General features: G+C 27.7%; 1 protein-coding gene across 1 annotated transcript in view; it reads left to right on the plus strand.

Annotated features, from left to right (window-relative positions):
- Positions 1–241: 241 nt before the first annotated feature.
- The window catches only part of LOC136968673 (neuroglian-like), a 70,770-nt gene continuing 58,315 nt past the window's right edge, over positions 242–12,696 (plus strand). The window contains 1 exon segment of the mRNA XM_067262674.1: positions 242–337. The gene's annotated coding sequence lies outside the window, so the exon portion shown is untranslated.

A 12,696-nucleotide genomic window follows, 5' to 3' on the forward strand; every position in this document is an offset into this window, starting at 1 on the left:
AATCTATACCAGCGATAAGGTATCGCTAAATTAATATTTAACGAAATAAAATGTTTACTTAATATATTATTATCGTTATCGAAAAAGTTTACACGTTCCGATTATGTATAATATTTATAGAAATCGTTTTGTTTTATTCTTTCCTTATTGATTACAGAATACAATACGTTACTGTGTGTATATAAATATATACACGTAAAAGCTCGAGTAGTAATGACATTTTTTCCCGCTAGAGTTCTATCCAATCGCAAAGTTCAGAAGTTGGCCGTACCTGAAGTTCAGTCGAGGTTGATTCGGGGTTTGATGTGTTTAAGGTGTGAGGAAAGGAAGATAACAGGTAAAACGTCGATTTTATTAATTATTAAATTATATTAATTAATATAAAAATAAATGGAACTTATAGTTTATTTTTAATCATTTATTTATCCACGTTTTATATAATGCCGGTTAATATCGATGAAGATTGAACAGGTATAGAGGGTGCGGTCGTGGGTCAAGATGGCGACGTTTTGAAAACAAAATTTACGCTCGCCTTACTGTATACGCTTCCGTTTCGATTTCTGCTCGATTATCGCATTGGATATTTCCGAACGGAAGTGGCTTTATCGCTTTTTTAAAGGTGTGACCGCTTCTTCCGATCGTCTTAATCACATAGGAAGTCATTCGATACGAAGATAGAAACAGGTCAGTGGACTTGGTCTAATTCACTATAACCAACTTTAAATTAGATTCCTTATAAGGAGGTTTTTCGGCGTTATAACGGTTTATTTTCGCGTATTTTACCTACGCCGACACTTGAATAATAATGTAATACGTGCTTTAACGTTACGAATTTCCCCGTCGTCGAATTCTTTCCACATATTAAACTTACAGTAATTATCTAATGATAATTTATTAGATAATTGATATAAGGAAATCCAAATAGGCTAAGGCTGAAAGTATAAAGCAGACATTCAAAAAGTGTTGAAGGAAATGATCTGTTTCATTTACAAATACTTAAATTATTTACATTTATTCTTGTCTGGAAAGAGAACATTTTAAAATACCTCTACTGATTTTTTTTTGCTCTGTGAATTAGTTTTATTTAATTCCAAAGATTAACCTTAATAGAGTGCGATTATTCTGTTTCGGTGTGGTGTCGTCTTTGTCTCTAGTTCTTTTTTATAATGCCTGATGAGCTATTAATCAAATTTAATGTTTAATAAGGGTATGTACGGAGAATTTTTAATGTAAGTCTTATATAATTCTTATAAAATGAAAGTTTCCTCAATTTTCTCTGTCGATATATAATTAATAAAGTAGTTAAGAGGTAATAGGTGTGTACGTAGATGATAAATAAACAAATTTTTTATTCGCACCGTTCCCACTGCCGAAATTTTGTCCGTCGTCGGTGGTGATGTTAATTTTACAAATCAGTTCGTTAATATATATTATCCTAATCTGGAGCGATTAGCGAAAGAAGTTAATGATTTTAATATATCTGTTTTTCAAAAATTTCGAACTCTTTTCGACCTTTCCGAGGCCGTGGAACGCCGTTCGTACCCTTTTTATTATATGGAGCATTAGCATCAATATATTCAAAAATTTATAAGCGATTCCTTGTTTAATATTCTTGGGAAACAATGAGGCAATGAACTAATAAGGTTTAATGTATTGAATAAAATAGAAGCATGGAGTTGTCTACAAATATGGTAATATGTTGTATATTGGAATAAATTTTCATTAAAAACTTTAAAATCTTTTTCTTTTTTTTCCATGGAACACTTGAAGCAGGTTTGCAGAACACTGATTAAGTGGTCATTTTTAATTTAGAAATATTTTTGTTTAATAAAGAATGAATTCATTATTTATAAGCTGAATGAAATTTCTTCCAGAATAAACTATTTTAAAATGGTAGGGCTTAATATGAGTATTTGATAGCGAAGATTGTCACGTTGACAATTGAGAAGGGAACAGAAGTAAGTGAAAAAATTTGAGTAACTGTTTTGATAACATCCAGATATAATGGAAAAATAAAATTAGGTTTCTTTAGTAATTAATTATACATGCAGAAATAATTGAGGTAATCTAATTCTGTCATTTATCACACATTCAATTTTGTTGTTGAAAAAATTCATCGTTGTCATATTTTTATTTCATTCTGTTGAATTTGATAAAATTACGGATGGAACTTTTTGCTTAATACGTTTTTCAAGTTATGATATCACCACAAAGTTATTTTAAAAATGCAATTGATAAGACGATTTGCTTTTAAGATATACATTCGTAAGCATTAAGAATACACATTATAAAAATAAATTAGCAGTTTAAATTTACCATTTTATTATTATTAGCGTACTATAATTCTTTATTTTCTAAAGAATATTGTACATTACGTGTTGTGATAGAAACTAGGGACACCTACGGGGAGAGGCTAGGAGGTACAATTAGTTCTCCGAGATTTCATTCTTTTTCTTTCCTACGTCTTTTCTAATAACAATTAATTTTATAAAGTAACAGCATTTTCATAAGAGTAAAATTATTTTAATAATAGTTATAACAAAGTAACTACAATCTGCACATGTAGAGATGTCTCCTCTAGCTTGCTTCTAAGCCATGTGCAAGAACTATATTATTTAGAAGGCTCCATGTTTTTTTAGGTAGTTGGAGTTTATAAGTGGTTTTATATTTGTTTATTATTCATTCTTGTGAAAATAATTAGCATAAGTAGAAACAAACATGTTTAAAGAACATGATTTTAATGAAGCAATTGATCGGTTAATTGATTTAAATCACTTTTTTCTCTCCTGAGATAAAATCCTGCAGGCACCTTTGGATAGAAATTATATTCTATACTGATTTACCACAGTAGAATGTCTATTGGAATGATTATTTTGTTATATACAGAAAAGATAATCTATCTATAGAAAGAAAATTGTATTTATTATATAATAAATTGTTATATTTATTAGTAACTACTACTTTAATATAATAAAATATGATGATTTATTTTATAAGCATACGTTACATAAGAAAAGACGATAAAGATTTTGACAAACAGGTTATTAAAGATGATAATCTGCCTAAATGCTAATTTTGACAGCTATAAGTGAATGATTTGATTTTTGGAATAAATATAGTATGACTAAATACTATAATAATAGTAATAATTGTTATCAGTTTCTTTTAAAGTTTAGTTATTTATTTTGTAAATTTAATGTTTATCAAAATTTCTCCAAATTGTAATGTAGAAAATTATAAATAATTGCTTAAATGTACATTAATAATAAATCAATTGTGAATTGAAAAAAATTATCCTGAAACATTTAACTTTTTCATGATTGGATATATTTTTTTTTTTTCAATTATTTTATTTTTATTTTTAAACATTACAAGAATTAACTTATGAAATTTTATTTTGAAAATATAATGATGAAATACTTTAAAACTCTAAATAGTTGGATTTTTGTATATTTCAAAATAAAAATTCTTATGTAAAGTAGAAATAAATTCGTATTCATTGAATTTCTAAATTTTTCACTACATTGTCCAGTAAAAATATTCACTTTAATATATTTATATGAAAAGTTTTCAATTTTATCTGTTAAATATAACTTTATTAAAATATGAATAACCTTATATGTTATATTAAGATTAATAACTAAAGTAACATTTTAAAAATGATTCCATTAAAAATAAGACTGTTTTCATTATACTAGTGATATTTTCTATTTTGTTTAGAATTTTTAAACTTTTATTTAGATCAAATTGTACTCACTAACATATAGCACTCTTTTCTTAATGAACACATAAATGCCATTAATATGTAGTTTAATGGGTTGGGTTGGGAGGTCAGTCTTAGTTCTTATAAGGACAAAAGTGAGTCACGAGTTACTCCTCTTTGAAGAGTCCATCTTACACATTTTACTGTCGATATTCGGTTCCTATTTCACATTTTGTAAAGATTCTATTGAATTAATATGTAAGTAAAATTTTGTTTCATAAAATTTATTTGATGTTAGAATCTCATTTGACTGTTTGTTATAGGAGATGATGTAAGAATTATTTCAATTGTATTATATTACAATAGAAAGCTTCTATTATGATAATTTAAATATTAAAATGATTTGTTCTATGCTAGAAGTAAGAAAGTTAATGGAAAAAAAATAATTGTATTGCTTGATATGATACAGCCTTAATTTTTCCTTTTCCTTTAGAATAATTTATTAATTATATTAATCACATAGACATAGAAATATTTGATATTCTCATTAGATGAAATTAAGAATATAATTGTTAGAATGAAATAAAATTAATAATTGCATGATCACTATAGTTGATTAATGCATCCTTTGTGAAAAATATTATACTTTATATTAAGAAAATTATTTTTATTTTATAAGTTCAGTGTTAAATATTTTAACAATATGAATAATCCTGTAAAAATTAATTAATTAAGGATTATGTATATATTAGTAACTGTTTATATTTTTCAATATACTTTCATTATTCATTTGACCAAGTTCAAAATATCTGTTTACATTATAAGCGAATAATGAATTCATTTTAAAGTCTTATCCGTGTTTGTATTTTAATATTTTCATACAATATATAGTTTATATTTTATAATTATATATTGTAGAATATTCTATAAGATATAATTATGAGAAAATATCCTTAACTATATTGTAACTAACTCTATTGAACTTAGTAAAGAAAATTCAAAACTTTGAATTCACATAATTTTTAGTATTGTATAATTTACAATTGCTCAACGAGATTAAGCGTGACATAAATTTATAACTTAAATGATTATAACTACAAAATAAAATATAACTAAAGTATAAAATTAAATTCTGTTGTATTTAATTCAAAATTATTATTAAATTAAAAAATATCTAATAATAAGAATTGGTTAATGTTACCTATGGTTCCAAAATGGCGGCTTGTCTCTGATTCTAGCAAATAGAAGAAAGGAAACAGTGGGGACGCACATTCTAACCTAACCTAACCCATTCTAATAAATTCCATTATTATTAATAATAATGGTAATTTATTAGAATGGGTTAGGTTAGGTTAGAATGTGCGTCCCCACTGTTTCCTTTCTTCTATTTGCTAGAATCAGAGACAAGCCGCCATTTTGGAACCATAGGTAACATTAACCTATGAATTAATTGATGTTCAAGCACTTCTACTTATTTAACACATTCTTTTTTATTGAAGTAGCGTATAGTGATTTATTTTAATATAACAATTAATTATATTATATAAAATAATTTATGTACTGTATGTACATATTACATAAATAAAAATGAGGAACTATTTTTACACCTTTATATCATCTAAAAACAGTTTTTTCTTTTAATGATTTATGATTCAACACAGCAAAATATTTGAAACCATAAAACAAAGTGTATTTTGAATGAATGGTGCCAATTTTCCTTGTAATGAAGGTATTTAAAACTATTATTTTATAGAATCTAATTATTCCTAATTAACGGATTCCACATGTAACTTGATAATGAATATGTAAGTAACTCTAGAAATTAATGCGTGTTTTCGAAAACATTAAATTAAAAATCTAACTTTTTTATTTTGTAGTTGGAGACTAATGTCGATTAATACACTGAGCCGTATAAACAAATGATATAATATTTTTATTCTTGAATATATCATCATCATTTTTATTTTAGATGATACACAAAATATCAATTCAAATTATCAAAACATTATTTAAATACTAAATGCTTAGAATTTACTATTAGAAAATAACAATTACAGTTATGAGTATTTGAAATATTATTAAAATGTGATTTTTATTTAAAAAATTCAGACATTATCAAACAGGCTGATGTGCTAATAATCGTGTAATATATTCTGTAATAATGATGAAATAATCACTTAGTTCAACAAGTCTTGGAACATCTTTCTGCTTATCAAAATAATGTAATTATGAAATTACTTATTTTTGAAAGCTTAATTTTTTATTGTTACTTATTTACTTAGAAATATTTAAATGATTACACTTATGAAAAAAATAAAACTGTATTTTAGAGCAGTGCTATTTAGAGCAGCACTAGTGGCAGAGTGACCATGTGCCAATTTGTGCTGGTACACAGAGTATACAGGAAAGAATATGTATTAATTAATACCATACTTTTAGAAGAAAATATTATAATATTGCTACGGTGTATGTGTACTTAAATATGAAGATACTATTAAGCGCATACTTGGAACTCAAATGCAATAATAGAGTTATGAGTAATGTTGTAAAGATATAGCAAGAAAAAACATTGCCAGTTCACCATGTCGAATAGTCTGAAAAGCATTGTTTTAGAGGACATATTTTTTATTTTAGTATTTAAATATATCAAATTTAAAACTAAATGTAATAATATATATTATATACACACTATTTACAACTGTATTTTCGTACAAGTACAGTAGGCTACATAAAGCAAATTTTATTCAATTTATATATTAATTAACATTAAAATTAATATTCAGATAATAGAAACAAGTTCATACAGTATATCTCTGCTGCTGAATCTTTATTTTTCAAGCGTACAGAAAACATTTTAAAATTCCGATAAAGAAAAATGTTATGAAATTTTATAGTGGTTCTCTTTTTTTATTTTAGTTAAACTGTAACATCTGTTATAAAGCTATTAGTTTTTCTGCTTCAGTACAATGTGGTTTACAGATGTACCAAGATAGTGTCATCTGAATATTATGCATTGTCAAGGACGTAACAAGATCTCTGAAGGTTGCTAACTTGCTGAGAGTGAATTTAAATTAAGGTATTTAATTATGTAAGAGAAAAGTTTAATGTTGAAGATGATGATTATTTTTTTGGAGAATATCCTTGAATCCCTTGATATAGCTTAAAAACCATATATTTTTTCTTTATTATATTATTATAATTTTTCTGTTGCTACTCTTATCAAATTTGTAAATATTTTAAGTTAACTTCAGTATGCTGTTTTGTTTCCGTAACAACAGTAATAAAAGTAGCGATAAGTTTTATTAGACGTTAGTTTTACTAAAAGTTTGTTTTTGATGCTTTATTAATCAAAAATTAGTGAGAATTAAACATATAACATTGTTAATCAGCTGTTTAAATTTTTACATAGTTATAAGTTTATTCATATCTTACATGATTCTGTTATTAGATACTTGTGCAATATGATGACACAATAGACTTTGTAAACATTGAAGAATCATATCACTGTTCCAGAAAAACAATGATAAAGATATTAAATTAATAGGTTTTTGTAAATCTTCGTCTGATGGCGATAATTATGATTAATTATTTGAAGACAAAGTCCTTCCGAAAATAAGGAACCACCATTTATTGTGTTCTGGACATTATATTTTTGGCGACTGACCTTTCCTTTGAGGCTACTGGCCGCCAAACATTCCTTTAAAAAACACAAATATAAAGTGATTAAAAATATAAACATTTTTAAAAAGCAGTTACTGGTGATATGCGGACGTCTTCTATTCTTCTTCCATCATACCTTCTTGGGGTCGTTTCGGCTTTTATCTATGCCGATAGATAAAAGTAGATACGTGCGTAGATAAAAGCCGAAACGACCCCAAGAAGGTATGATGGAAGAAGAATAGAAGACGTCCGCATATCACCAGTAACTGCTTTTTAAAAATGTTTATATTTTTAATCACTTTATATTTGTGTTTTTTAAAGGAATGTTTGGCGGCCAGTAGCCTCAAAGGAAAGGTCAGTCGCCAAAAATGTAATGTCCAGAACACAATAAATGGTGGTTCCTTATTTTCGGAAGGACTTTGTCTTCAAATAATTAATTAATAATAATAGGTTTTTATTAATTTAGTATTTGTCATTGTTCTTCTGGAACAGCAGTATAGAAGTGGCTAAATTTCATATTATGGTAACTAGTGTTTCGAAGCTGAAAGTTTATGAGAAATTATTATTATTATTATTATTATTATTTAAAAATTAGATTTGTTAGAAGTTTGTGAAAATTCTTTGCATAAAATTGAATAAACATTATGATTTTTATAAGTGGAGATGGTTTTTCAATGCTGAAATTCTATTCTGCTTTTATTAATTGTCCATGAAGTGTGGATGAAAAGGCTATTAAATTAATAGACATAGAAGTTTTGTTATGTAATTAAATACTCTGATGTAGTTCATGGCTACTGAAATATTATATTTTCAATTGATTTTGTTTCAGTTTTTCTTTAAATTGCTTTTGAATACAGGTATTGATTTATCAAAGATTTATTGATTTATGAAAATGTCTATAACAATATATCATCAATGATTAAAATTGATGGTATCGGTTAAATATTCAGTTTTGTGGAATGTTAATACTAGAACAGTTAAAATTAATAATCGAATTGTACTGTACATACAATATGCCTAGGTAAAAGTATAAAATGTAAAAAATAAAATTTAAATACATAAATATTTTTGGATATTATGAGAGCTCTTACAGTGGTACATAGGACTACAGCTCAGTTATCAAGGCTATAGTATTGCATCATTATCTTCACATATTCACCTATGGGATTATTAATAACTACTCACTGAGAAAAAAAGTTGAGTAATTTTAGAATTGGATATGGTTACCGTATTTTACGGACTATAAGACGCATTTTTTCTTTGAAAAATTGCCTCCAAAATTCAGGTGCGTCTTATAGTCCGTAAAATACGGTACACATTGAAGAAAAACCTAATTACTCAGTGACATGTAAAATTCATGTTTATGCTGCAAAATTATTAGATGTACTGTCCAAATCATCTCCCCCATATACTCTATATAGAAATAATTATTAATTTATGGTTTGTTGTTATTATTCCTTTATTTAATAGGCTAAAGTTATCACCTGCTCCAAGATTCCCACCTGGATGTGAGCAGGCTTGCATGCATTCTAGTCCCTGTGAGTTTTTGGCAACCACTTTGCTACTAACTGGTATATCCATGCCGAACAGGTCAGAGGATGGGGGCCAGACTAAGGCAGCATCATTGGTCTTTTGTGTTGGGCTTGTGTGTGGAGATAACACACCCAAGTAAAAATTTTATCTTGTTAAAAGAAGGCAAAAGGAAAAGTTATCTGATATAATTCTATTTTTGAAACTGTGGTAATTAATTGTGTAGGTAGATTCAGATTCAGATTTTCAGCTAAGTGTAACGAATGGGATATATCCTATGTATCATTTTCACAGAAAGTTTTAATACAGTTAGAATTAGATCTAAAAGTCTGTGTTTATTATATTCTGTAATATTATTTTATACATTAGTATAATGCTTTGTTTCAACTGTTTAAACGTAAAAGTGCAGTCCCCACATTTCAGCATTAATCCTCTGCTCTATCAGTTTGATCAGTTATGAGGTTCTCACTTAACATCGGGAATAGAACATTAATTTCAGAAAATATTTAAATTTGATAATACATTTGAAGAGAAATAAAATTTTATTAATAAGAATAGATCAGAATGTGTATTTGAATTTTGAGAATTCTTAAAGGAGGTGAAGAAATGTTAAATAAAGAAAAACCAATGAAGAATATCTTATGAAAGATTTTTTTTTAGTCAAAGTTTTATTCTGAATGTATTAAGAAATTTAATTTACTTGAATTAATTATATTATCCTTGATAATGAATGGAAAAACTTTAAAGCATTAAGGTTTGAAGTCTTGAATTTTTATTAAAAGCTCCAATAAAGCAGAAAGTTGTTCATTAATAGCCTCTTTTTTCAAATAATTAACTAGTTTGTAAAAACTTTATTTCAATTTATATGTATAATTGTTACTCATTCCAATATGTTGCTAAGGTTAAATTATAATTTTTAAACTATTTTCATTTGAATAAATGATGAAGTAAGTACCAATAAATGGTTTTGGATTTCTGAATTTTAGCACGCCATTACTCGGATAGGAAGGATTATAAGGGTATTTTCTTCTCCTCGTTCAAATTTATTGTTTAAGGAAAAGTAACATTTTTATTGCTAATAAAATATATACTTGAAAACATTTATCATATTTATCATCAGCAAATATGAAAAATACTGCATATAAATTTTTATAAATCTACATTTAAGATTTGATATATTCCGAATTTCAATTAAAGCCAAACAAACTATAATTAAAATTAGCTTCATAATCCGATAAAATAATTTGACTAGAAGTAAGCGGTAAGGCTGCCATCTCTCGATAAATTTAATAATTATAAATAAATTAAAAACTGAAAGTAATTTAGAAAGTTCTGAAAGAAAATTGGCCCAAAACAGGACTTGAACCTGCAACAATATAGCCTGATATTCCAGTAGTTCCTTTGGCTTTAATTGAAAATTGGATTATGGATTGAATGTTCATTCGAGCCGAATTTTGTTGGTATTTCTGTTTCGTTTAATGATTTTTGTGTGTATTAAGCCTTAGTCAGTAAATTTATTCTTCAAAAATTTATTAATTAAATTCCTAGTAAAGAATACTGCCGGCAGTATTCTTTACTAGTCAAATAAGAAAAAAATCAAGATTTTTCCCCACATTTCAAAAAACAACATTATTTATTTGGTTATCTGATATACTGTGTGCCTTAGGGGATGCTAGGAAAAGTCATCTGAAGTGTAGTCTCATTATTGATGTATTAATAAGAGCAGGCCTGGCCCACCCAAATTGTTTCGCGGTCCACTTTGAACATGTGTAACATTACGATGGGCCACAATTTAGGCAAACATGCTTTTAAAAAAGTAAAACAAATACAAAACAAATAAGATTTTATTGTTATACCGAGAGTTCGTACTCGCACTTGCGCATTATAACAATGACGCGTGCAAATTTTCATTTATTTAATTGTTTTGGTATACGCATAACGGGAAACAAAAGTTTTAATAGATATATAATATCGCTTTAATAGATATATAATATCGCACAATTTAACGCGACAGGCCGCATGCGGGTTGCGGGTTGGCCAGGCCCGAATAAGAGTAAGGGGGTTACTGTGTTCTGTATTATATAATACTCCTGGAATGATATTGATAATTGTTGATATTTTAATAGTTTATTTATAAAATATGCATGATAGAATGCCATTCACTATTAATATATATTTTAAGATATGCAAATTAATAAAATTTATAAAATTCAAATGAGATGAAATACTGTTGGAATTTCTTGACTGATTACCGATGTATTTATTTATTAAATTTAACTTGAATAATCTTCGAATAAAAAGATATAAGAACATTATATAATATGTATAAGTATGACTTTTTGTGGTGATAAAATTGTGGAAAAGTATGCAAGCCAATGACTAATCTGGTTCATTTGAAAAAGGCTGTATCATTGGCTTGCTTACTTAGCTGTTTGCCACATAAATATACCTATATCATTGTTATAATTACTCAAAACGCGATACTTTCGTTAATCGAAAGTTTGAATATTTTTCTCGAATTATATTTCCTCTTTAGCCGTGTAGTATTACATAAATTTCACGCAATCGTTACTTACATAATAGGTTTTTTTTTTGTTTAAATAATCAACTCCAGTAACTGTGAAATAATGTAAAAGTTTAAAGACAGAAAATTAGCCTATGAAAACGCACGAACATATTCAAATTATGGGAAATCGCCGCTAATTAGATGAAAAATTTTACTATAAATAAGAACTGTGCAATTGGTAACAGAAAATAGACCAAAATTTTAAGTTCGTTTAATCGAGGAAATTAAAAATGGAGTGCCCGAGTGCCATTTTTAGATCTATGCCAAGTTATGAGATCGTTTATGTCTGATCCATGCTAACGAGAGGAAACTTAATTTAGTCAAAAGATGGAAGGAACCATTGGCGTAGCCAGGGTCTTGTTATAGAGGGGCCTAGTAGAGGCTGTAATTTTCTGGGGAGGGGCCGTGCCCACCCATGCCCCTTTCTGGCTACGCCCATGGAAGGAACAATGCCAAACCTCAATTTATTCGCCCCCTGAAACTGGCACTAACTAAATCGAGTTTGCGTTAATGAACCGAAGACCCTCAAACAATAAGAATTTAACGTAGTTTTCGTTGATAAACGAAAAATTATACATTTACTAACTTACGTGTACTGAAGAGCTTTTTATTATTGATGTGATGATCGTTTCACGAGTAATCTTCGGCGATTTACGAGAGCGGCACTGTATCGAGGTTTTTCCGATTATCCGGCCACAGAATATCGTTTTTCTTTCTATGCCTGACAAAACGTTGAGTTAAGATAATCAAGTAACACATCAGCAGACTAAAAAAAAATGATTACATCCTAGGATTTTAAACGAATAAAAATATTTTTATTTAATTACTGAGCGCCATTAGCCCGTTTACCAAATACAGCTCGTGATTTCGTATTCGATGCAATACAGTCTCCCTTATTAGGCCGGATAATCGAGAGACTATTGAAAATATCGTGTAATAATTGCAAATCACTGAAATATCTCTATTTTTTTTTTTTTTTTTTTTTTAAACGAGAGCTTTAAAAACAAAGAAATATTCGAGAAATACTTCCTTAGTCTTATTGATTCTTTGTTTACGCAGTGACTCTCCACGTCAGCAGCAGGAGTTTAATCTCTTTCAGATTACATTCGATCGATTATAATTCGAATATCTTTAATGAATTTGCCCAAACAAACACTCTGGTTTAGATTATTCAGGGCAGAAACCACTCGACGGTTACACTGGTGAAGTTAGATTAAGTTGAAAGTACTGTTAGCAA

The sequence above is a fragment of the Centruroides vittatus genome, unplaced genomic scaffold, assembly GCF_030686945.1.
Source record: "Centruroides vittatus isolate TY-2023 unplaced genomic scaffold, ASM3068694v2 contig_1506, whole genome shotgun sequence".
Lineage (NCBI taxonomy): Eukaryota > Metazoa > Arthropoda > Arachnida > Scorpiones > Buthidae > Centruroides > Centruroides vittatus.